The sequence below is a fragment of the Chenopodium album genome, chromosome 15 (assembly GCF_948465745.1).
Source record: "Chenopodium album chromosome 15, dcCheAlbu1.1, whole genome shotgun sequence".
NCBI lineage: Eukaryota > Viridiplantae > Streptophyta > Magnoliopsida > Caryophyllales > Amaranthaceae > Chenopodium > Chenopodium album.
In genome coordinates, this window is record NC_137848.1 from 32,591,971 (window position 1) to 32,618,214 (window position 26,244).

General features: G+C 39.7%; 1 non-coding gene across 1 annotated transcript; it reads left to right on the top strand.

Moving 5' to 3' along the window:
• The first annotated feature begins 17,338 nt into the window (after positions 1-17,338).
• LOC145583563 (small nucleolar RNA R71) lies at positions 17,339-17,444 on the top strand. The gene has a single exon (XR_014100200.1). It is a non-coding gene; the product is annotated as a small nucleolar RNA R71 (small nucleolar RNA).
• Positions 17,445-26,244: the final 8,800 nt, after the last annotated feature.

Below are 26,244 nucleotides of genomic sequence, written 5' to 3' on the forward strand. Positions count from 1 at the left end.
ATTACATATGAAATCCGGATAAACTCGTTCATTCATTAAATAAATCATTTTAGCATTCAATTGAAAAGATTCTAAGTGTTATGCACTTTACCAAATAACACTTGAGGGAGTAATTTAAAAATAATAGACCATTCTAAGTGTTCAGATTTTTTCGAACATCACGAAAAACTCTTCACACTTGGGGGGTAATAATGCAGAAAAAAAAAATTTAACACTCATAGTACAGGTGTCGCGCGCAACTAGAATGGTTCCGCGCGGATGTCACGCGCAACAAATCTAGTTACACGCGGCAGGCTCGCGCAACCTCTGATGTTGCGCGCGCCACCTGATGACGAACTGCGAACCCAAAATTTTTACGCTCGATTAAAGTTACGACTTTTACATGCGATAAAAAGAGGGTGTTTCTCGAAAATAAAATATACTCTAAAAATAAAAATTAAACTTTGATTTCAGCTTTGTCTAAACAAAGTTTGATAAATTTTTTTTTTTCATTTAATTTCTACATAAGAGATTAATATATATATATATATATATATATATATATATATATATATATATATATATATATATATATATATATATAATTGCAAAGAACTACACAAAGACCTGATTTCGTAATATGAATACGTAGGCAATCTTTATGATTCGGTCATATCAAAATAAAAAATATAAAGCTCATTTTATATCATTCAAAATTCAAAATAAGAAAAATTATTGAACTAGATGATAAATAAAAAAAAAAAAGAACATAGTAGTGATTACACTTTATTCAAATTAAACTAATGATAAAATTGTGTAACACTCTAAGGTTTTACTATGTCCTCGATTGTCACGGATGATGGAGGAGTAGTTTCCATCGCAGTATTTTCAGAAACCTTAGAACTTTCCCCTACATTCTTCTTTTTCACCCAAACATTGTTCTTCAATTTAAGGATTGGGGTCTTTGCAACCTGTTTTCCTTTTCCTTTAACAATTGGAGCCTTCTTGCGAGTATTTGTTGAAGGTTCTTTAATTTTCACCCCTTGTTGCGCATGTTTAGGAGGAGCCTTTCTCTTTGGTTCCTTCAAACGAGCCTTAGGAGATGAGAAGTCCAATTTTCTTCTCACTCCTTTATTTTGACCGCTTGGAGGAGTAGTGGTGGCCAAATGCATTAAAGGCTTAGGTGGATTGCAAGCCATGGCCTCTTGATGTTGTAATCGAGCCTTGTTCAATTCGCCCTTATCCGCCACATTCATCCAAGCATTGTAAAAGGAAGATAATACAATACTCGCAGTAGGATTTTGTACTACCCATCTAGGGAGACTTGACCAATATTCCATCCAACGAGCAATTTGTTCGGGTTTAAAGATCACATCTTTAAGGGCATCACAATCTTGCTGGGGAATAATTTGTTTCATCCCGTACTGTCTCATCACCCTGCGAGGAAAGAAAAAGGTAGTACTAGATAGGCCTAGAAGCCTAATATAAGGGCAATTAAAACTATTTCCAACCATACTACTTATGTTCCACCAAGGAATCACAAAGCGTATGTTAGGAACCCCGTGACAGAAAAACGACGTCCATTCTTCTTCATTCTTGTGCTTGTAGAGAATTCGACGTCCAGGGAATGTCCTTACTCCATTAGCCTCAAGGATTTGTGGTTGATCAACAATTCGCAAACGCTCCATGAGCCAAATCTGGAAAAAAAAAGAGAGAGAACAATTAATTGCGATTTTACACAAGCAGGTGGCGCGCGCATCAAAATCAGTTGCCCGCGCCATTCCCGCGCATTTTAGAAGATTGCGCTGGTCAAGCAAGCGCAACTTCAGAGCTTGCGCTGCTATACGACGAAAAAAACGTACGTGTAATAGGAGTGGACTTCCCGTGAAACCGTTTTCGTTAGGGTCTCCTCTAAGGCGATTCAAGCATAGAACGGTTTCCGCCAAAGCCAACGGAGCGGGTGAATGACATCCCTCTATTTGCTCTACTATGGACACCATGGAATAATCTCCATACTGTTTACCTGTCCTAAGTAAACAATTAACAACAAGACAATAACATAAACACGAATTTTAAAGCGTTGTTTAGTCATGTTGTCACGAGGGGCGACGAAGTGTTCAATAAATTGGATCAAATTCACGCCTTCTTCAGTTCCAATGTTAGTCATATCATTGTCAGACAAACCAAAAAATCTTTGGAATATAGGTTTGGGATCCGACAAGGTAGGCGCATAGGTCACAGGGAGAGTATTTGCAGGAAAGCCTAGCAAGGCCTCAAACTCACTAGGTAGTGGGACAATTTCGTCCCCTTTAAACAAGAAAAGATGGTGGTTGGAGTCCCAATGATTGACGGCGGCATGAAGAAAATCAAAATTAATCACGAGTTGCATGTAATTCAATAGAGGGTCTAGGTGGTAAATTTTGAAAGCTAGTTTGTCCTCGGTTGAGAGGGAAGTGACCCATTGGTTCAAACATTGTTCGAAGGTTTTCACCATTGCTCAAATTCAAAAAAAATGAAAAAAAAGAAGAGAGAATTTAGAGAGATTAATTCTGTTTAGTTTCTTATGATATCACTAAGCGAATGAATGCGAGATGATCAAAAGCCTACACGGAACCACGTTTAAATAGACCCAAGAAGGGCAAAATTTCAGCAATTTTCGGTCAAAGGAAAGTTCACTAGCAGGTGGCGCGCGCAACCCATGAGTTGCGCGCGCCATCCGCGCGCAACCAGTTTACATGCGCGCGATAGCCGCGCGCAACTCATCCAGTTGCGCGCGTCTGGTCTGTTGCGGCATGAGAATTAGATTTATTTCCGTATTTTGGACTACATAATGACGGAATCTTGACGAAATCTTAAGACTAATTATACGCTTTCCTTTTGCTAACTCTTGTGTCTCTTTTTTTCTCTTTATTTTTTGTTTCTTTCTTATTTTCCTTTTTTATTTTATTTTTATTTTTTCTCTTCTTTCCCTTTTTTTTCTTTCCTCTTCGTCTTCTTTTTTTTTGTCTCTTTTTGTTATTTTTCGAGGGGGGTAAGTCGGGATCCCTTCCTTCCCTTGGAAATTCTTTTTTAATTTTTTATAAAAAAATAAATAAATAAATAAAAATGTACGCATGGAAACAAAAGAAAATAATAATGACATATATATATACAAAAAAATGTGTCATATGTACAACAAAAATAATAAAAATGTACATCGGTTTCCTAATCAAAAAAAATGTGTGTACAAAGGAGGTCAGGATGCTTGGCGACTCCCAAACAGCTGCTGCACATCCTGCAAAATCCAAACGAAGATTAATACATAAAATGTGTGATAACTTCGTTAAAAGAAAAAATATATATATATAAAAACTTACCACGACCATCCGATGATCACGGCATGACAAAGTGATGAGAGCTCTCCGATAAGCAGCTCGAAAAGCGCGCAAAGTCCTCACCATGCCGTTCACGGTCTCTCGTGGAACCTGTTCCAAAATACAAGGACAGTTAGCCAACAAATGTATATGAAAAAAAAATATATATATATATAAATACATATTCATAAGAAACATACCAACTCAACCGTCTCAGGAACAAACGGTATCCCCTCCTCATCCTCCGCTGCTAGAAGGATCTCACGAATTAACGACCCGACAGCATCGGTATACGTGATCTCCGCCGTAGGAGGCACCCAACCACCTACCTCGACCCACTAAAAATACAATAAAAGGGTGAAGGTTCCGAAAAAATAAATATAAATAACAAGATAGAGTTAAAGTACTAACCGGAACAAAAGCTGGGAAAGGAGTCAACCTGGATGCATGAAAGTTGGATAAGATGCATCCAGCAGCACCAGCTGCTCCGCTGGATAACCTAGGATCGCCTGAGCTCGATCCTCGGTAGACAGCAAATTCGGACGTAACATTCGAACCGGAGGATCCACAGGAACCCTGGGCTCCTCGAATGCAGACTGCCAGAGAACATGCTTGCCTAAAAACCAAGCGTCTGTCCTCTGGAAGACTTGAAGCCCCTGATAAAGGGCTCGGAAACGGCAATAAATAATGCCAGACCGGAAAGCCTCAGGGACTCCGACGGTCAAACTCCAAGGACGGAGGTTGATCCATAAACACAGCCACATGAAAAATCATCAGAAAATAAACAAAAAAATCAAAAGACGCACATGTGGTCGAAATACTCACCGACGCACGAGTTGCCGAAAGTCGCCGACTGAAGTGGCTCGTCTTTTCTTAATCGTGACCAGTCGATGGCCGATAGGAAAACGAGCAGCCCCAAGCATCCTAGGGGCTAAGAAAGGCAGGTACGAGTATCCCCAAGCCTAAAAGAAAACCAAAAAATGATAAGCTTAAAGGGGAAAAGCAAAAATAATGATTGAAAGAAACTTAAAGTACGTACCTCAAGGATACGACCGTGCCACGTAAGGGAGATTCAAGGCACCTCAGTAGCTGCCGCGGAATCCATCACCCGGGTCGCCTTGCCCATAGATGTAAGCATACGGGCATACGACACCTCCGCCCAACTCAGGTTACCTACCTGCCCCAAATCACTAAGGCAAATAAGTAACCTGATAGCGAAACGTTCTCCCCGATCACTCAAGATAGTGACGGAAAGAACGTGAGCAATGTATATCCGAGCCAGCTGCTCAGGTGTACACTGTCGATCAAGCTCGTCAGCCGACAACTCATCGGCAAGAACCGAGTATGGACAAGACTGCGCGTACATGACAAGAGGAAAATGTAGGTCATTATCTGCCTCTCCCTAGAGCCAAACTTAATTTGTAAACACTCGACCGACCCTAATACAAGTATATGGTAAGTCAAGGGTCGAACCCAAAGGAATGAGTAGGAACGATGCTATAGCCTATGTCAAGCTAAATCGAAAAATATAAATGGTAGTGGTTGGTAACTAAGATGTCAAAAAGCTAAACAAATAGAAAAATTCAATATGCTAAACACTAGGGATATTGGTTCCACATGCAAGCTCGATGATTATGCTAATTTATAGAACACTCAATCGATTCAACATCACAAGGGACAAACAATAGTTGCAATCAAAGGAATCCAAAAGCTATCTCCTATAAGCAAAGCTAGGGTTCACTATGAATGGCTAACAAGGAAAATCACAATCAAATTCAATCAATTAAAGCAATCCTCAAATCAAGGGTTCATGTCATTGAAATTTGCAATGCAATCTAGATTAATCTTATAGGTTGATCACTCCTAGTTTAATTAATCACATGCACAACTATGTCAACCAATTTAATTGCAACATTCAAATCAATTTAGCATCATCAACCAGCAAAAATCATCAATCAAGCATGCTTCCCCTTCTCCCTAGCAACTAATCTACTCACTAATCATGGTGAAATTAAGGAACAAAACAAATTCAATCAAATTCATATTCATTCAAGCTTAATCAAAGAAAATCAATCAATCAACAAATTCTAGAGCAAGGAATGTAATCTCAATCAATAATTCAAGAAACAAGAAAGAATTGCATTAAAAGTAAATCAAAGGTAAGAAATCTTACAAACTTTCATTGAATTCAAGAAGGAATTTCAAGATCAAATTGAAATCTAAGATCAAATTCAAGTACAAACAAGTAAATCTTAAGCTTCTCTCTCTACTATTTCTGGAAAATTATTTCTCAAGTACAAAAGTTAAGTCGTCATAAAAAAGAAAGTCAAAATCTATAAATAGGAAAATCGAGTGAAGGGGGCCGCACAGGGTCGTGCGCACACATAGACCAGCCGCACGCGCGCACAGCTAGGTCTACGCGCAAGCACCACTGTGCCGCGCGCGCGCACCCCTGTGTGGTGCACGAGGCCTTGGCTCCTTCGCTTGCTTGATCAAACTCCGCGCTCCCGAGCATCCCCATCATCAGTGCACTCGAGATGATGCCCGCGAACAAGGCAGTCCCAAAATGAGCAAATTGACTTGATTATTCACCTACAAATCACAAATAAAACAAAGAGAGAAAGCATAACAAAATAAAACTAAAACTTAAACTAAAACTATGAATTATCAACTAAAAATATGAAAAACTCGTAAAAACTAATCGAGAACCAAAGTGAATTATAAAAAATGGAAAATCAAATAAAACTAAGAGAATTATATGAAAATGATGAAAGAAAATAAAGAAAATGAACCTAAATCTTATTCTTTTGAGCGCCATAAACAACGCTCATCAAATTCCCCCAAGCTAAACTTCTGATCGTCCAAGAAAAACAAAATCAAACCCAAGGGAAAATGATGACACTATTCAAGCAAAGAAAGAAACAAGAAAACTAGAGAAGATGAGAATATACACTAACTCACTTTCGTAGGAATCACGGTCAATTTTAGCAACTAAAGACAAGCCATTTAAACCCCTAGATCGCTCTAGAGGATGAGTGATGCTCTCGTAAAGGTTTCCAAAGAGGTTAACCTATAACTCTTTTTATTAAAAAGGAGGCAAAGCAAAAAAAAAAGAAAAGAGAAAGTTTAAAACCTTAAAAAGAAAAGAAATGCTTATACAATGGACTTTTGCACATGATCAAGGCACGAAGGATATCAAACTTTCTAAAACAACAATGGTAAGCACGTTCTAAGATATCGAGGGTTGATTGAAACATAGGGTATGCTGAGCATAGAGAACTAATGAGGCACAGTCCACTTTCATCCCAACCAATCTAACCGCGTTCTCCCTAATGGCTTCAAATCTTCCCTTAGTAAGCGTCTCTATGGTTCCTCGAAGGAACCGGAAAAGAATAGAATTTGAGGGTTCTCGACATCTCGACCTTGCATCCCTTTTCCTTAGGCTTTAACTTATAATGCCCTCCCTCGATATATGACTCAACCACTAGGTCGAAAGGACTTTCCCAAAGGTTGTAACGTAAGGGCAAAAGGTTAGGGGTAGGCTTAAAATTTAGAATTTTGTTGTACACCTAGGTTATGAATCAAAGGTTGGCCACACCTCGACACCAAAACCAAGAAGTCACCAAACAAAAACAAACTAATACCCCCAAGCTTATTCAAAGCTATATCCACAAGCATATATACAAAAAGCGTAAACGCTTTTCCCCCAAGCTAAAAGGAAGCATTGTCCTCAATGCTTGAAAAGGGAAAAGAATCACATCAAACTGTTTTCTGAATTTTCTCTTTGTCACTCTTTTTGTTTTGTAATTTTCATTTTATCAAAGCAATTGTCCTCGCCTCTTTTAACTGTGGACGGCTTTTTCGATTTTGCATTTATTATGTCCTTGCCTTTATTAACTTTGGACGGCCTTTTCATTTATTCATTTGCCATTATTCACAATATATACAAAAGACGAGCGTGCTTACCTTTTAGACCACAAATGACCATTTGCTTCACAAAAACCAAGATTGGAACAAAAAGAAACAAAAGGCTCAAAGTTCTAAAGATGTGGCTTGAAAAGAAGGGGAAAGGCTCAAATGGTTAGCAAGATGGCAAATGTAAACCCAAAGAACTAAAAAGAAAGAAGAAAATCCTAGAAAAGAAAAATTACCACCCCAAAAAATGGCCTTTGTCCTTCCTAGTTGGTTCGGTCTCGTGTTTGAGAATTATGAGTCAAGATTCAAGATTAGGCATGCATAGGTTAAGGATCCACGCCACACAATCAAAAATGATGAAGGCTTGAAAAAGAAAAATCCTCACACAGTTGTAGCAAAAACTTACGAAAGTTGTCAAATCCATCAAAGGAAGCAACTCCGTCTTACCACAAACCAAAAGAATCCGGCTTCAAGGCCCCAAAAGGTCTAAACCGCTACCTTAGCATACCCTATCATAGAGTCAACCAAAGATACTCTTAAACCGTGCAAACCATTGTATTTAGGAAGAAAAATAGCCAATGTGCAAGTTCAAGTGGTACTAAGTCCAAAGTAAAAGCAAAAAGATGAAGAAAGAAAAGCAATGCCTCAAAAACACTTTATTCATATTCACAAAAAAAAAGTTTTTTTTTTCGAAGAAAAGAAAAGGACTAAAAACAAAATAAAGAGAACAAGGGATAAAAAGAAAAGAAAAGAATAAGAAAAAAGAGAAAAGGAAAACATGAAGGAAGAAGAAAAGAAAAGAAAAAGAAAAAGAAAAAGAAGAAAAGGAAAATGAAATGAAAAATAGAAAAGTAAAGGAGAAGTAGAAAGCAATAAGGAAGTAATGCTAACACACATAAATCCCAATCAACAAACAAGTGAACCTTCGGCCACAATGCCAATGTTCCCAAACACACTAAGGTGTTAAAAAGCAAACAACCTCAAACCATTCAACTTCTCCTAGAACTAATCCTAGTCTAAGCAACCAAGAAAAGAAATAGAAAGATCTCACCGGGCGCCAAAGCTATTGCACATTAAACAAGGCGAAAGAGCACCTTTATGAATCGTTGAAATCCAAAGCATAAGTAATAGAGCAAGGTGAGAAATAAAAAAAAACTATATACAAAGAAAATTGTTAGTAACTTCAATACAAAAGAAAAGAAGAAAAGAGAAAACAAAATGCATGAAAATAAAGAAAAGGCAAGTAATAAAAGCAACGGGAATAAGATCAAATGAGTGTAGGAAGCAGAATCATCAGACTGAAGTAGTATTAGGAGACAAGATATCAGACAATCATCATCAGGAATCATCATAACAGAGACACAGAGAAACTCAGCGGACAGCGATCAGCGAAACAAGCAACAAAACCAATAACCGGGCAGAGAAATCAGCAGAAATACAGCAGCAGCATCATAAAACCAAACGACACAGAGGTCAATACCAGAAGCATAGGAGACTAGGAATGAAACACAAAAGCAGAGGGGGGATATGGTGAAGCACAGAAATAAATGACATAAAGCACCCCCAAGCTTAAACTGGACTACCCCCCTAACTCTAAACCTAAAGACATATAGGCAACCGAGAAACATCATATAAAGCACATAAAAAGGGGGGGTAGCCATGGTAGTATCACTCTGCACTATGGTAAGGGGTAGAATGAGAACTCCCCTCACCGGTCTCCATCATATGACTAGAGCTAGCCATCTCGCTCACGTCCATGGGAGCCTTAACCCTTAACCTACCTTCCCTCCTAGCTCTATCAACCTCAAAATAAGGAGACCAATCATCTAAGATCGGCTCACCCGACCTTCCCCACCTTCCAAGGTCTCGGGGTCCGGAAAAGGCGAAGGATTAGCCGGATCATATGTATAATCACAACCACCGGGCCACCGATAGTCACAAGTGGTCGGGGTGGTGCCTATGATAGAACTAGGGTGAACATGAGGGCCCTCCCAATAAGGGTAGCAAGGCCGAGGACCAATGGTAGGATCAAAAGGCTCCCATTGAGGGATAGGTCCTTGTTGGACCGGGAGATACGGGTAATTCACATAGGGCTCGATCTCCCCCCTCCGAACATGTAAATCGTACAATTGATTTGTATGATAGTCATAACCAAGATTAGGGGTTTGTATAGAAGGCATAGAATATAACACATTAGCAATAGAATCAAGCCTGGCATGAATAGTTGACAAATCAAAAGTAGGAGTAGGAGAGGGGGAAGGAATAGGTGTACCTTCCGGTTCAACCGTGGGAATAGTTTGAACATTTGATGAGAAAGCATTTGTTGAGCGGCCTCTTGTATGTTTCGTCCTACGTCGAATAGAAGGATCAATATCTCGCACCGGAGGCCTCCAAGACAAGGAATCTTTCTCTTTTGGTCGGGTAGTTGCCTCTTTGCATGGGATTAAGAACCATTATTTAATCCGGGAAACTTTCCAAATGAAAACATCATCCTTTCTAGTACGATCGAGGAACTTTTGGTTCACAAGGGCGGAGATGTTGAGGAAATGAGAAGAAGATTTTTCTCGAGGATCAATAATTGGGGGAAGCTCATTTAACAAAGTCTTATAGTCGTCATTGATGCAAAGAGCTAGGATAGAAATCATCCCTCCCAATTGGATGCTCCCCGATAGGCTAACTCCATCACGGATATCCAAGAATCGATTGATCAAATGCTCCATGAAATCCACTAGCTCAAGCTCAAAGTCGTTTTGGTCGGCTATCCACAACCAACAAAGCTCCTCTCAGGAGATAGCTCCCAAAGAGTACTTGGAGCAAAGAGCGTAAGTGAGGAGACGGTTGAAATACCGCATAGCCAGATGAATCATGGAAGCGGTCTTGGAATTTTGAGGCTCATACTTCCCTTCCTCCGAGATACTTCTCCACCAACGTTGCTCATTATATCCATGGTCATTTGCCATTCTACTATGCGCCGGATAGATACAATGTTCCGCGTCCGTGGCCCATGGAAACCTGAAGTATGAACTTAGTTGAGAATCCGTCAGTGAGTGATCATGATTGAAAAGTTGAAAAGTCAAAATCCTTGAGGAATCGTCACCCAGTTCTCGGACTACTTCAAGAGAAGAAAGAAATTCATAGGTCACCCTAGCATAAGTAGGGGCGCTCAAATCCAAGAACTCTAAAAGATCAAGGCCCTTTGCAAGAAGCCGAACGTCGTCATCTATGCCGAGAAGCTTGGTTGTTGCTTGATCGTAGAATCTTATTGGTCTTACCTTTCTCTTGGATAGACGCTTGAAACGATCCCAATGTGATTCTTTAGAGAATTCAATGTCGTATGTTTCTTCTACCTCGGGTGGAGGTGGAACAACATGCCTAGGTTTGCTCAAACTTGATCTTGCGCACTTCTTGTGACGGATTGGAGCCATCTACAAGAAAGAAAACAACTCATGAACAAATCTTACATTTATCATATTTCAATAATAAGCATAAGTAATTGCGCAAGAATCAAGCACAAATGCAATTTTCTCAAAATAGAAACAAGAGATGGCTACATATGAACAATGCCATTAATATAGAATCATGTGGTTGAAGCAAGTAGACATGATGAAAGGCAAGATAGAACATAAGAGACCAAATCATGAATCAAATTGAGCAAAATAATCATAAACATTGAATTTTCAAAGCAATAAAACCATCATAAAGAATACCCATGAGAGAGAAAATGACCAACAATGGTGAATCAAGGAATTAAGCAAGGTATACAAATTCATCATGAAAAAGGTTCAATTTATCATCCAATAACATCATTCAACACAAATTACAAGCTAAAAGAACCAACAATGGAGTTCTACCATGAAAGCAAAAACAAGGGTTTCAAGCTTAAACAATGAGGGAGAAGATGACTAGAAAATAAGAAAGTATACCTCAATGACGCATTGAATTACTTGCAAATTGCCCAAAATGAAGATTTAAGAACAAATAGAACACCCAAAGACAAGATTCAAGCACTAAATCAAACACCAAAATTTCAAAATTATCCCCAATTTTCGAATTTCAAGTTTGAAATTTCTGGAATTTTTTTGTTTTGGAAGGGATTTAATTATGCTTTGATGTAATTTGTGAAGAAATGAATATTAAAGATGAGTAATTGTGTGAATTTGCAAAGGTTTGGAAGGGTTTGAAGATAGAAGAATGAGTGAGGGAGTAAGGGGAAATCGGGGAGAGAGAAAGGATAAATAAGGGTGGTGCATCTTTTGGGGTTAAAAGGGGGCGCTGAACGCACTTGGTGGCTGGCGACGGTGCATGCGCGCGGGAGATAGTGCGTGCGCGCGGACGATAATGCGTGCGCGCGGGCGATAGTGCCTGCGCGCAGGCGACAGTAGGGGGGTTTGGCGCGAGGCTTGGGTTGGAAAATTGGCCAGATTCGCTGCCTACCTGGTGCGTGCGCACCAGGTAGGGGCTGGGTTGGTTCAAAAACAGGCCAAAACTCTAACCCCTGTGGTGCGCACGCGCAGGGATGGGGTGCGTGCGCACCAAGGGGGTACGGGGGTGGTTCAAAAACCGTCAAATTTTGTCAAAGTTAGTGAAAATTTTCTGACCCCTTTGGTGCGCACGCGCAACCTATGCTGCGCGTGCACCAAACAAGAATATTTCGGCCATGAATATACTCTCGTGTTTGCATAATGAGATATTTGAAAGCGCATTCGAAAAAGAGTAGAAAATCAATAAAAATGCAAACATGAGAGCATAAGACCCCAACAAGCTTTTCCACCTAAACTTAACCAAACCTCGTGAAATCTTGAAATAACACCAAAATTGTTGGAAATTTTCTTCGATTCAATCTCATGGTACCTAAAATCAAGAGAACAAACAAAAATAAAGAGGAATAAGAAAAATTCTCAAGGATAAAAGAAATATAGAAATATGTAAAATCAAAAGAAAAAGGTTAGAAAACCGGGTTGCCTCCCGGGTAGCGCTTGTTTAACTTCATAGCTCGACGTCCTCCACCAATTAAGGTGGTTGTCAGAAAAGCAATGAGTGAACAAGGCAAACAAAAGCACCGTCGAAATACTTCTTGAGACGATGGCCATTGACCCTAAACGGAGAAGAAGAATCCATCATTGAGACCTCTACAACACCACTTGGAAAAACATTCTTGACCAAATAGGGACCGCTCCATCTTGACATGAGCTTTCCGGGAAATAACTTCATCTTTGAATTATAGAGAAGAACCTTATCGCCAACACAAAAATATTTCTTCTCAATAAGCTTGTCATGTGTTTCCTTGGAACGAGCTTTATACACACTAGCACAATCTTAAGCATCAAACCGAAGCTCCTCTAGCTCATGAAGATCTAACCACCTTTTCTCCCCCGCACTTGCCAAGTCAAAATTTATCTTCTTGATTGCCCACAAAGCATAGTGTTCAATTTCAACTGGGAGATGGCATGACTTGCCATAGACTAGGTGGTATGGAGTGGTACCTATGGGGGTCTTGAAAGCCGTTCAATAGGCCCAAAGAGCATCATCCAACTTATCCGACCAATCCTTTCGATTTCTCGCAATCGTCTTTTCAAGGATGAGTTGATTTGACGATTAGAGACTTCCACTTGACCGCTCGATTGGGGATGAAATGGGAGGCCAAATCTTTGATGGACTCCATGCTTCCTCAACATCTTTTGAAAGGCATGGTGAATAAAATGAGAACCATTGTCGTTTTTCACCGCCTTTGGTACCCCGAATCTTGGAAAGATTATCTTCTTAAACAACTTCATAACCACCTTGTGGTCGTTAGTTGGGAGGCAATGGCCTCAACCCACTTAGACACGTAATCGACCGCCACAAGAATATATTGATTTCCGAAAGATGAGGGAAATGGCCCCATAAAATCAATACCCTACACATCAAACACTTCCAACTTAAGTATGGGTTGTTGAGGCATTTCATTTCTCTTGGAGATGTTCCCAACTCTTTGACATCGGTCACATGTCTTTACAAAGCCCCATGAGTCCTTAAAGAGATGTGGCCACCATAAACCGCATTGAAGGACCTTAGTGGCGGTCTTAGAGACACCCATATGGCCCCCGCTTGGATCCGAATGGCACATTTTCAAAACACTAGGCACCTCTTCGTTTGGCACACAACGTCTAAGTAAGCCATCGACCCCTCACTTGTATAAGATGGGATCATCCCACACATACTGCCTTGCCTCTCTCTTGAGCTTTTTTCTTTGGTTCTTAGAAAAGGAAAGAGGAAACTCCCCACATGCAAGAAAGTTCACTAAATCGGAAAACCATGGGAGCTCCTTTGCTTCAATAGCATACAAGAAATCATTAAGCATCCTATCCTCAATTGGAGAATCATCACCATGAGTTTGAGAATATTCTAAACGAGAAAGATGATCCACCACAACATTTTCCGCTCCTCTTTTATCCCTAATCTCAATATCAAAGGTTTGGAGCTCAAGAACCCACCGGATCAACCTTGGTTTGGACTCTTTCTTGGCAAAAAGATACTTGAGAGCCGCATGATCCATGAAGACAATAGTTTTGGAACCCAATAGATAACAACGGAACTTCTCAAAAGCATGAACTATAGCCAAGAATTCCTTCTCCGTTATAGTGTAATTTCGTTGAGCTCTATTTAGAGTCTTGGACATATAATAGATCACATGAAGTTTCTTGTCCACTCTTTGACCCAAGACACCTCATATTGCCGAATCACTTGCATCGCACATCAACTCAAATGGTAAATCCCATCTTGGTGCTTGAACAATAGGAGTAGAGATTAGAGCTTTCTTCAACTTATTGAATGCCTCCAAACACTTATCATCAAACACAAACTCGACATCTTTTTGAAGAAGATCATTGAGGGGCTTTGCAATGAGCGAGAAATCCTTGATGAATCTTCTATAAAACCCGGCATGCCCTAAGAAAGATCTCACTCCCTTTACATTCACCGGAGGTGGAAGCTTTTCAATGACTTCAATTTTATCTTTATCCACCTCTATCCCCTTGTGAGAGATCTTGTGGCCAAGGACTATGCCTTCCTCCACCATGAAGTGACATTTCTCCCAATTCAAGACCAAGTTCACCTTCTCACACCTTGCAAGACATTTTTCAAGGTTTTCAAGGCATGCCTTAAATGAAACACCTCCTACGGAGAAGTCGTCCATAAAAACCTCCATCTCCTCTTCCAACATATCTCCAAATATACTCATCATGCATCTTTGAAATATCGTGGGAGTATTGCAAGGGACGAACGACATTCTCCTATAAGCAAATGTACCATATGGACAAGTGAAGGTTGTTTTCTCTTAGTCATCCAGGTGGATAGGGATTTGGAAAAATCCCGAATAACCATCAAGAAAACAATAGAACTTGTGCCTTGTTAGTCTTTCAAGCATTTGATCAATAAAAGGAAGGGGGAAATGATCTTTCTTTGTAGATGTGTTTAGACGTCTATAGTCTATACACATCCTCCATCCCGTGACCGTCCTCGTCGGAATGAGCTCACCTTTCTCATTCTCAACGACGGTCATACCTCCCTTCTTTGGGACAACGTGAACGGAAGAGACCCACCTAGAACTAGAAATGGGGAATATGATTCCCGCATCCAAAAGTTTGGTGATCTCCTTCTTCATTACCTCTCCCATTTGGGGGTGTAGCTTTCGTTGCCTCTCAATAGAAGGTAAAGCACCCTCCTCAAGAGTTATGTGATGTGTACATAAAGCGGGGCTTATACCTTTGAGGTCATCAATGGTATAACCCAAAGCACTTCGGTGCTTCTTCAAAACACCACACAACTTTTGAGCTTGATGCTCACTCAAAGAAGAGCTAGCAATCATGAGAAAAGTGGAGTTGGGTCCCAAAAATTCATACCTAAGGTGTGATGGAAGAGGTTTGAGCTCAACCATTGGAACACCTTTACCTTCCTTCGATGTTGCCACTTGCAACGCTTCTTGGCTAGAAATGCTCAAACACATTTGCTCTTCAACATCCTCAAAGCTTCCATTGAGCACATCTTCATACAAAGCCATCTCCTTGTTAGGAGTACCTATCTTTTCCTTATTCAACAAAACATTCTCAAGAGCATCGTTAGAAGTGAGCAATTGCTCATGCATAGAAGACACAACATAATCAATCAACATACAATTTTCTAAAGAAGAACTTGGATACTTCATGCTATCATTCAAGTCAAATTCTATCACCTCATCCCCTACTTTGAGCGAAATTTTAGCACTTTTCACATCTATCAAAGCACCCGAAGTAGCAAGAAATGGTCTCCCTAGAATGATAGGAATACTAGCATCTTCATCCATCTCAAGCACAACAAAATCCACCAAAATAACAAATTTCCCAACCCTTAAAGGAACATCCCCTACCTTACCCTTAGGAAACTTAATTAACCTATCGGCCAATTGCAAAGTGATGTTAGTAGGTAAAAGTTCCCCTAACTCAAGTTTTTGGTACATTGAGTATGGCATGAGGCTAACACTAGCTCCTAGGTCACACAAGGCATTCTCAATTTGCATTTTATAAATGGCACAAGGGATGGAAAAGTTTTCGGGGTCTTTTAGATTAGGTGGCATCTTGTTCATTATGATATCACTACAATTCTCGGTCAAGTTCACCGTCTCTACACCATCACAAGTCCTCCTACCACTCAAAATGTCTTTGAGGAATTTTGCGTAGTTGGGAATTTGGGTGACAACTTCGGTAAATGGTAGAGAAAGGTGAAGTTGCTTAAGCATGTCAATGAATCTTCCAAATTGTTCATCTAACTTGTGTCTCATGAATTTTTGTGGATAAGGAAGCTTGGGTTTCACAATCTCTTTCTCCACTCTCACCTCACTAGGCTTCTTAATCTCAACCTCACTCAAAGATGCACCATCTCTCTCATCTTCAACCAAAACCTCTTTTGTGCCCTCTTTGGTCTCACTCTTCTTAGGCAAACTCTCCTCAAGAATCTTACCACTCCTTGTGACAATAGCATTAACCGGTCTCTTGGGATCTAGGCCTTGGGAAGGTAAAAAAGAATGACTAGCATGGTCTTTCAAAGCATTAGCAAGTTGAGAAATTTGATTTTCAAGCTTCTTATTATGAGTCATCATTTCATTAAATTTCTTACCACTTATGGTCATGTAAGTGTTCAACAACTTTATTTGATTTTCAATGATTTCTTCCAAATTTGTTTTATGTGAAGAAGAAGAGGATTGAACATAGGAATTATCATTTTGGGCCTTTGGAGCAAATCCGGGTTGAGGTCCTCTTTGAGCATTGTTTTGAAAATTGCCTCTACCTTGATTGTTCCAATTACCCTTATTTTGATTTTGACCATAACCTTGATTATGGTTACCACTACCTTGATTATGATTCCCATAACCTTGGTTTTGATTACCATAATTTTGGTTTTGATTTTGGCTACTATAACCTTGATTGTTATAGTTACCTCGAGAACCTTGGTTCCCTTGGTTCCTATAACCACCACCTAGGTTATAGTTGTCAAAATTGCCATGATTGTTGTAATTCATATTCCATTGACCTCTTTGATTCTCAAACCTAGAATCATGATTATTTGACACATAGTTCACATGCTCATTCACATTTCCATCTTGATCATCACAAACATCCATACATGCATGAGAGCAACTAGAAACATTATGATCATACGACCCACAATCATCACAAAACAAGCATCCACTAGGCATGTTATTCGAAGAAGGAGGGGGTTGAGAATTAGAAGACATACCTCTCCCCTTAGATTGGGAGGGAAGACTTGAAACTTGGTAGGTAGCACATTCCAACTTTGCCTTGATAGCGGACATCTCCTTCCCCAAGTTTGTTATTTGTGAGGATAGATTGTTGATTGCATTTAGATGATCAACCGAGTACACCGAAGAGCTACTCTTGCTAGTTAACTCTCTTTCTCCATCTTGCCAATCTCTATAATACCTCACTACGTCTTCAATTATGTCCACCACTTCCTCTTCTGTTTTGTTCATGATAGGACCTCCGGCTCCTCCATCTAAACATGATTTTCCTTGAGGGCTAAGGCCTCCATAGAAGATTTGAATGATTTGATAGTTTGGAATTCCGTGATGAGGACATTCTCTTTGATACTCTTTGTATCTCTCCCATGATTCATAGAGGCTCTCACTTGGCTTTTTCTTGAAACCTTGAATCAAAGCTCTAGCCTCCGCCGTTTTCTTTTATGGACAGAAACGGGATAGAAATTCCTTGGTAACCTCGTCCCATGTCCTTAGAGAATTCGGCTTAACCTCCTTGTCTAGCCATTCCAAAGCATGCCCTATGAGAGAAAAGGGAAAGAGCTTGAGGTGAATGAATTCTTGAGAAATTTCGTTCACCTTAATAGTATTGCAATATTTTTCGAACTCCTTGAGATGGTTTAGTGGGCTTTCATGCTTGGCCCCACTAAATTGTCGCCTCTCTATCAAAGTGATCATTGCCGGTCTTATTTCAAAATCATTTGTCGGTGTTGTAGGTGGAGCAATCCCACTCTCAAATCTATATGCACCGGGAATCCCCAATTCTTTCAATGCCACTCTCGGGTTTTCTCCCATTCTTGCTTGTTCTTCTTGTTGTGGTTCTTCTTCACTTGAAATGCTAGGGCTCAAAGATCGTCTAGCACTCCTCAACCTTGCAATAGTTCTCTCAATTTCTGGATCAAATGGCAATAGTGAATTACCACGTGCTCTAGACATAAAATCTCAAAAGAAATGGTTAGTAGCACGACTACAAATGTAGCCTAAAAGATAATCTTTTTGTATTTTCAATTAAAGGTGAAATAGACTCAACAACTATAACAAAGCACCAATATCATTCCCCGGCAACGACGCCAATTTTGACAAGAGGAAAATGTAGGTCGTTATCTACCTCTCCCTAGAGCCAAACTTAATTTGTAAACACTCGACCAACCCTAATACAAGTATATGGTAAGTCAAGGGTCGAACCCAAAGGAATGAGTAGGAACGATGTTATAGCCTATGTCAAGCTAAATCGAAGAATATAAATGGTAGTGGTTGGTAACTAAGATGTCAAAAAGCTAAACAAATCGAAGAATTCAATATGCTAAACACTAGGGATATTGGTTCCACATTCAAGCTCGATGATTATGCTAATTTATAGATCACTCAATCGATTCAACATCACAAGGGACAAACAATAGTTGCAATCAAAGGAATCCAAAAGCTACCTCCTATAAGCCAAGCTAGGGTTCACTATGAATGGCTAACAAGGAAAATCACAATCAAATTCAATCAATTAAAGCAATCCTCAAATCAAGGGTGCATGTCATTGAAATTTGCAATGCAATCTAGATTAATCATATAGGTTGATCACTCCTAGTTTAATTAATCACATGCCCAACTATGTCAACCAATTTAATTGCAACATTCAAATCAATTTAGCATCATCAACTAGTAAAAATCATCAATCAAGCATGCTTCCCCTTCTCCCTAGCAACTAATCTACTCACTAATCATGGTGAAATTAAGGAACAAAACAAATTCAATCACATTCATATTCATTCAAGGTTAATCAAAGAAAATCAATCAATCAACAAATTCTAGAGAAAGGAATGTAATCTCAATCAATAATTCAAGAAACAAGAAAGAACTGCATTAAAAGTAAATCAAAGATAAGAAATCTTACAAACTTTCATTGAATTGAAGAAGAAATTTCAAGATCAAATTCAAGTACAAACAAGTAAATCTTAAGCTTCTCTCTCTACTTTCTCTCTTTACTATTTCTGGAAAATTATTTCTCAAGTACAAAAGTTAAGTCGACATAAAAAATAAAGTCAAAAGCTATAAATAGGAAAATCGAGCGAAGGGGGCCGCACAAGGCCGTGCGCACGCACAGACCGCTGCGCGCGCACCCCTGTGTGGTGCACGAGGCCTTGGCTCCTTCGCTTGCTTGATCAAACTCCGAGCTCCCGAGCATCCCCATCATCAGTGCACTCGAGATGATGCCCGCGAACAAGGCAGTCCCAAAATGAGCAAAATGACTTGATTATTCACCTACAAAACACAAATAAAACAAAGAGAGAAAGCATAACAAAGTAAAACTAAAACTAAAACTATGAATTATCAACTAAAAATATGAAAAACTCGTAAAAACTAATCGAGAACCAAAGTGAATTATAAAAAATAGAAAATTAAATAAAACTAAGAGAATTATATGAAAATGATGAAAGAAAATAAAGAAAATGAACCTAAATCTTATTCTTTTGAGCGCCATAAACGACGATCATCAGTACACGTGAAGGGCCGCCGCGAGACGGTCCCCCACAAGGTCACGCAGTCTCTCGTCTGACCCCTTAACGATATCTGTGGCTACGGGATCGCCTCCAAAAGGAAAACCCGTAATCATATAGAAATCGAAAGGGGTAATTTTCATCTCTCCCCATGGAAAGTGGAAAGTGTTGGTGGAATCCCACTAAAACTCTAGCAATCCACAGAGGAAAGCTAACGACGCAGGCTGACTCGATAAATCCAAAAGAGCCACCAACTGGGGGCTAATCTTCGAAAGCTCCACAATCTCCTTTACCACCTCGGGAAAACTCGCAAAACAGGCTTGCAGGTCACCAGAACCATATAGACGCATGCTAGGCTCACTCTAAGGAAAAGTAAAAAATAAAATTAAAAAAAACGGTTATAGTTTGAAAAGGAGAAAAAACAAAAAAAAGAAAAACGAAGGCGCAAAGAACTCACGATGCCGCGCCACCCTCTGATCAAGACATGATGGTCTGGGTCCCAGTTGGGAGGAGCCTCCCAAACCACGTCCTCCTGGCGACGTCGATCGGCTGCAACGTGTCGCTCTCGAACCTCCTCACGAGGACGGGTCACCCTCTTTCGAGGGCGGACCGCCTCGTTAGGACCCTCTAGAATCTCCTCAGCATCAACGAATGGAGGCGAGTCCATACTATGATTGGATAAGGTTTCTTTATTAACTTATTTCTAAGCTAACATATGTGTTCTAAACCCATTTCGGCAGCATAACGACTACCGATAGGGCAAAACACGAAAATCGAATGCCACCCATACTTGGGGGCTACGATACCTACAGTTAAACTCAGTAAATGGGGGCTTCTAACACCCACAAAAGCCATCCTATACCAGTTTCAACTAAGCATTCAAGGGATTGTATTTCAAAATCTCAAAGAATCAACTACCCCTAGACGAATAACAGTAATACAAACATGATTATCGTTTACCAAACAATTTTAAGGTTTAAACATGGCAAAAAACGAGCTAATAGTATACTTCGCGCAATTTTTCAATTTCAAAATTTACAAAATGTGAATTATGAAAGTAATACTAGTTCCGCTACTATAATCTACTTCATAATCAGCAAATGTAACCAAAATGAGCAAGGAAAGAAACAGATTCGAGCAAAATTTGAAGGAAAAGAGCAAGAACGAACTTAAACAAAGAAATGCTCATACAAGGTTCAATACTTAACCATTTTTTATGAAATTTGTTGCAAAACACTCCTTAAACATGGCATAACAACATGGAACAAACAATTTCAAGAATAATGGATCGAATCAAAAACCCCCAAATTCGAAATTTGGGGTTTAACGATTCGAAAATCGCCCAAATTCAGCCAAGAACGAACGAAATTTAGTAAAAAACTTACATTGGATTATGGAAAAAATGAATAAGGGACAAGATCTAACTTCCTTTGGCTTCAAAAATCGCAAAAAACCGAGCTTTCTAGAGAGAAAAAGGGTCGAAAATGGTGAAGGAAGAAGAAAGAGAACGCGAACTAAAAATCGCGCTCAGCGATTTCTTTTTGCTGATTTAAATGTCGCGCGCAACTGAATCAATTGCACATGACAGACCAGCGCAACTCAGTATGATGCGCGCACCTGGCCAGCACGACCTACTGAGTTGCGCGCGGATACTGGTCATTAAAATAACCGGTATCCAGATTTTGATCTGTTTGATCATTTTTCAACGGTTTTTGCTCGTTATTAGACGTAATGACGCGCAAATTATCAAAATCTTTTAATTGCTTTGCATTTTGTAGTTTATTTTCTTCTTTGTTAGTTTTTTGAATCATCTACATGCATACCGTGCTTTGTGCCTTCCCTAAGCATACGTTTTGAACGTTTTTCGTAAATGTGTCTTAAGACGTTCCGTAGTGGTGCTTTACATAAAAGCTCTCATAGACAGGTTTGTCATTTTACTGTACCGACGTTATAAATGTCCGGCTTTTCTTCTTTCTTCACGTCCAAAGCAAAAAGGAAGGCGTCATCATGCAGCGTAAAAATGCAAGGCGTATCGTACAGCGTAAAATTGTATGGCGTAGGTGTTGCACAAAATTTCACTTCAGCCCAAGCTTTGCGAGATCTACCTCTCGGAACTAAAAGGTAGAGAATTACTTTACTTTAGGCGTTAGCTCACGAGTCGACAGGCGCGTCGAACCATCAAGAACAGACACTTCTTGATTGGAAGCAAATACGGTAGTTAGTGAGCTTACTAGCTTACCGGACAGTTAGGGTGTCCGTCCACCCCCTGTATAAAGAGCGACGAGACGATGTCGCACCCATGTAGTCACGTGCCCCCAGTCTTGAGACACGTGTACTCATCTTGTGGACAAAACTGCTGAGAGAGTTGCTGACTTTCTTTTCTCTCACTGGATTTGGATATGTGCCTCCAGTCCTGAGACATGTATTTCTATCTTGTGGACATCCGATTCGAATACCGATGAGGCTCGAATGCCGAAACATTTAGGCTCGAATGCCGAAAACGTCTAGGCTCAAATGCCAAAAATGCCTTTTTTCATCTTTTTACTTTGTTAAAGTCAGGCTAAAGTTTCAATGACATATCGAGGGACTTTAGACCAACGATGACATGATTGAGAGGAAATCACCCCCTTTTACTCTTTTTAAACCGATCTCTTCTCATGATTTGACATCACCCAGAACACCTTCACTTGTAAAAGCGTTCTACAAAAGCAAAGGATCAATCTAGATTCTTTAGCGAGTTAAGACTAGAAATAAATTTTTCTTGCCTTAATAGCTACTTGTTTCATACACTTAGCGAATCAAGGATCGTTTCTACATCCTTAGCATTTCTGAAAGATTCTCTACTCTTTGAGAACTTCGCAGAATGAGTCTCGGATTTATTTCCTTGACTACTTTGATCATCATCTATTCTAGACTCGATCAAAGTGGGGGCTAACTGTAGCGACTACTTTTGGCCTCCTGTCTCGACAGGAAGTGCAATGACGATAAATAAAACCATCTTCGTGTTGGATCGAAGTGAAGAATGCTTATGGATAACTGGTTAAACCACAAAAGACTAGCCCAAACCAAGAAACAAAGCCAAATAAAGTCTAATTAATTAATCCGATCATAATTAGGCTTAAGCCCCTACTTAAAACCCAAATAATGACGGATTTAGGAGTGCTAAGGTCAAAATAAGCGCTGCCGCAGAAAATAACGCGCGCATCTCAAGGAGTCGTGTTGGGTTGGCACGCGCGACTAATTTAGTTGCGCGTGACAATCAGCGTAACTTCCATAGTTGCGCTCATGAAAGATTCAGAATTTCAAAAAATTGGAAAATCGAATCTTGCCATAAAGCCGCGCGCAAGACAATTAGTTGCGCTGCCTATAGCAGCGCAACTCAACCACTTGCGCTGGGTGGTCGTGCGCAACTAATCCAGTTGCGCGCAATACCTGCTGCGGCAGAATGTTCAAAACCCTAAACCTACTCATTCCCTATAAATAAAGGCTTAATCCGAGGCTTAAACAGACAGAAAATTAACCCTAAACTCTGGCGAAAAACTTGTGAACTTGTGCTACCTAACCCCTCTTGTGCTAAACACTCACCCCTTTGATATTTTGTTACTACGGTGGAGGTTCCTCAACAAGAAGGAGTCCATAAGTGATCTAAACGGAGATCTAGCAAAGAGAAGTGGTAAATTCCCGAGCAATTAGATAAATCATTTTTATTTTCTTGTTTAAAAGAACTTTAATTAATTAATTAGTGTTGCTTGATCACTTTAAAAGGTTTAATTAATCAATTCCACATAGTATCTTGCGTTAAATAAGATTAGAATTGAATAATTAATTGTTGGTTGATCACTTAAGGCAAGGCGAATATTGTTTATTTCTTGTCATATTCACGAATATGATTAAATAAAGAATAACGACGTTGCAATGTAATTCCTACGTGAATTAATATGTGTAAATAAAATCAACTAACTTGGTTTTAGGTATCGCGTTGCATATATTGTTTGGTGATGAAATTGTGAAAAAGGAAGAGCTAGTAGAGGTCGTACTAGGGCTAGAATAGCGATTCCCCTCTAAAGGGAACGTTATTTTAGTACCCTCGCTCCCGAACTCATTTCTGGTTTATGTAGACCAATTTGGGCATGGGTAAACTTACGATTCGTGCTAATTATTCCATGAACTCCACATGGAAGAAAGGAATGAACGAGGTTTATGAGTTTTCCCAAAACTCATTGGCAACTCCTACTTCTTTCTTATAAAAAAGCGTAATGATAGAATCAATTCTAATTCAAGGTCCCCCAAACAGTCAGGAATTCAAATCCTACTATACCTTAATAAGTGTAAAGTCCTAGGCTTTTAAATGGCCATGGGCATCTAAGGAAGGACCCCCTTGTGATGGGATCACCCTCCTTACAATAGGTGCATAGACATTATGGCCAAACTAGTGTTCAAACACATTTTAAGGATGAATTTACAACTTAAACTCGTGAATTTGATTTGATAATCCATCAAATAGAAAAATTTCAAAAATATTCCATCAATTATAATTAATAAAAAATTGCTGCAAGAAAAATCAACAAATAACTATATAAATAATCAAAGATTTAACCAACATATATATACAAATTCATACCAATTGTGTAAAGCTTTCCATAATCATCCAAATAAATGATTAAAAATACTAACAACAGTAGAAATTAAACAATTAATTCATCATAGTAACCATCATAATGTCATAATTTCATCGATTTCAAAGCAAAACTAAACACCAAATTCATAATAATCCAATGAAATCAACTTACAAAAATGAAATACATCAAAATTCAAAGCCCTAAATTAAGAGCTAGTAAACCCTCAAATCTAATATACATTGATAAACACGGTCAACCATAACCCTAAACTCTAAATCTAACAAAAATCAATAATAAACGAATTACCACTGAAATAAGCACATAAATTAGCAATTCAGATCCAGAAATCACCTCTCTTCCTATTCTTCCCTGCCTTTACCTTGTACCCTAACCCTTGGCTTCGAGAAGAAAAGTGTTTCTTGCGACGCAGTGATGGGAAAGGAGATCGAAGGAAATGGAAATCGGCGGTGGTTTGCGGTGGCTTCGATTGCATTTGACTGCGATTTTGAGGAGAGAGAAGGCAAGAGAGAGGATCTATCACCGTCGTCGAAGTGTCGATTTTCAAGATGGCGGTGGCTGCGGTGGGAAGCTGGCGTGGAGAGAGAGCAAGAGAGAGGAGAGAGAGCGAGAGAGGGAACTAGAAAGAGGGGAGAAGAAAAGATCGAAATAAGCTAAGGCAAGCTGGTGGTTTTTTTTTAAGAATTCCCGCCTGTTCAAACCGGTGGCATTTCTCTAATTTGGCACCAACTTGGTTTGAACCAGTGCCATTTCTATTATACTAAAACCCGCCTAATTTTTTTTTCCAACGGTTTTTAATAAGAACCGGTGCCAATAACTCGGTGCCAAAATGTGTTTTTCTACTAGTGACCTTGTTTGGATATAAGGAAATGGAAGGAAAAGAAAGGAAGAGAAAGGGTGGGGGACAAACTCTCTTATTTGGATAAAAGATTGGGGGAAGGAAGGGAAAGGAGAAGAGGGATCCATTTTCCCTCTCTCTTTAATAAGCATAATCCCTCCACATTTTGAGGGATTTGGTTGGAAAATGGAGCTCCCCTCCCTTTCTTCTCTCTTCCCTTCCTCTTCTATCCTTTCCCTTCCTTTCCTTCCTTATTTCCTATCCAAACAACGATGTACACACCTCGTGTAAATAATTCTTTGTGCCACTTTTACACTTTGTTTGGAAAAAGGAAATAGAAGGAAAAGAAGGGAAGTGAAAGGGAGGAGGACAAAATCTCTTGTTTGGGTAAAGGATTGGGGAAAGGAAAGGAAAGGAGAGGGAGGCATCCATTTTCCCTCTCTCTTTAATAAGCATAATCCCGCCAAAATTGGAGAGATTTGGAGGGAAAATGGTGCTCACCTCCCCCTCCCTTTCTTTTCCCTTTCCTTCCTCTTCTTTCCCTCCCCTTACTTTCCTTCCTTATTCCTATCCAAACAAAGCGTTAATCACATAAAAGTCTCCTAGAGAATACACCTCCTAGAAAACAATCAACAATAACAAATTAATTCCCAAACCTGTGAGGGGCAAATGTTTTGGGTAAAAATACCCTAGATATGTAGACCAATCAAAGAGGGCCACGTGTTAAGCCTGGACAGGTCTACTTAGGCCAATTATCAGCAGACACATGTCAGCCTCAAATACCTGCTAGAATTGCGGCCTTCAAGTCCCAATTCCCTAGAACGCTGCAAAATGGCGCAGCCCACCAAATCTAGGTCAGAATGACCTAAGAGAGGGCACATTTCCCAATGACCCTATAAATAGGGAGATATCCCTCATTTTCGGGACGCATTCAATCATTTATTATACCTACCCTACATTCTCTCACATCAGAGAAAACACCTAATCTCGGAATCCGAGAAGATCTCCTTTACTTTCCGCACCTTTTTTACCCTCTCCAAACACGTTCTAACTTGATCGTCAGAGGCGGAGCTCCAACCACCCTAAGTCTCCGTTGTTTTGCAGGTACAGGCGCAGTTGGACTAGTCTTCGAGCCGTAACTCTCCCGAGGGACAAAAACACCCAAAACATTTGGCGTCGTTTATGGGGAAAGTACCTCAAAGATGGTTCAAGAGTCTGTACCACCTCCTGACCCCAAGGATAATCA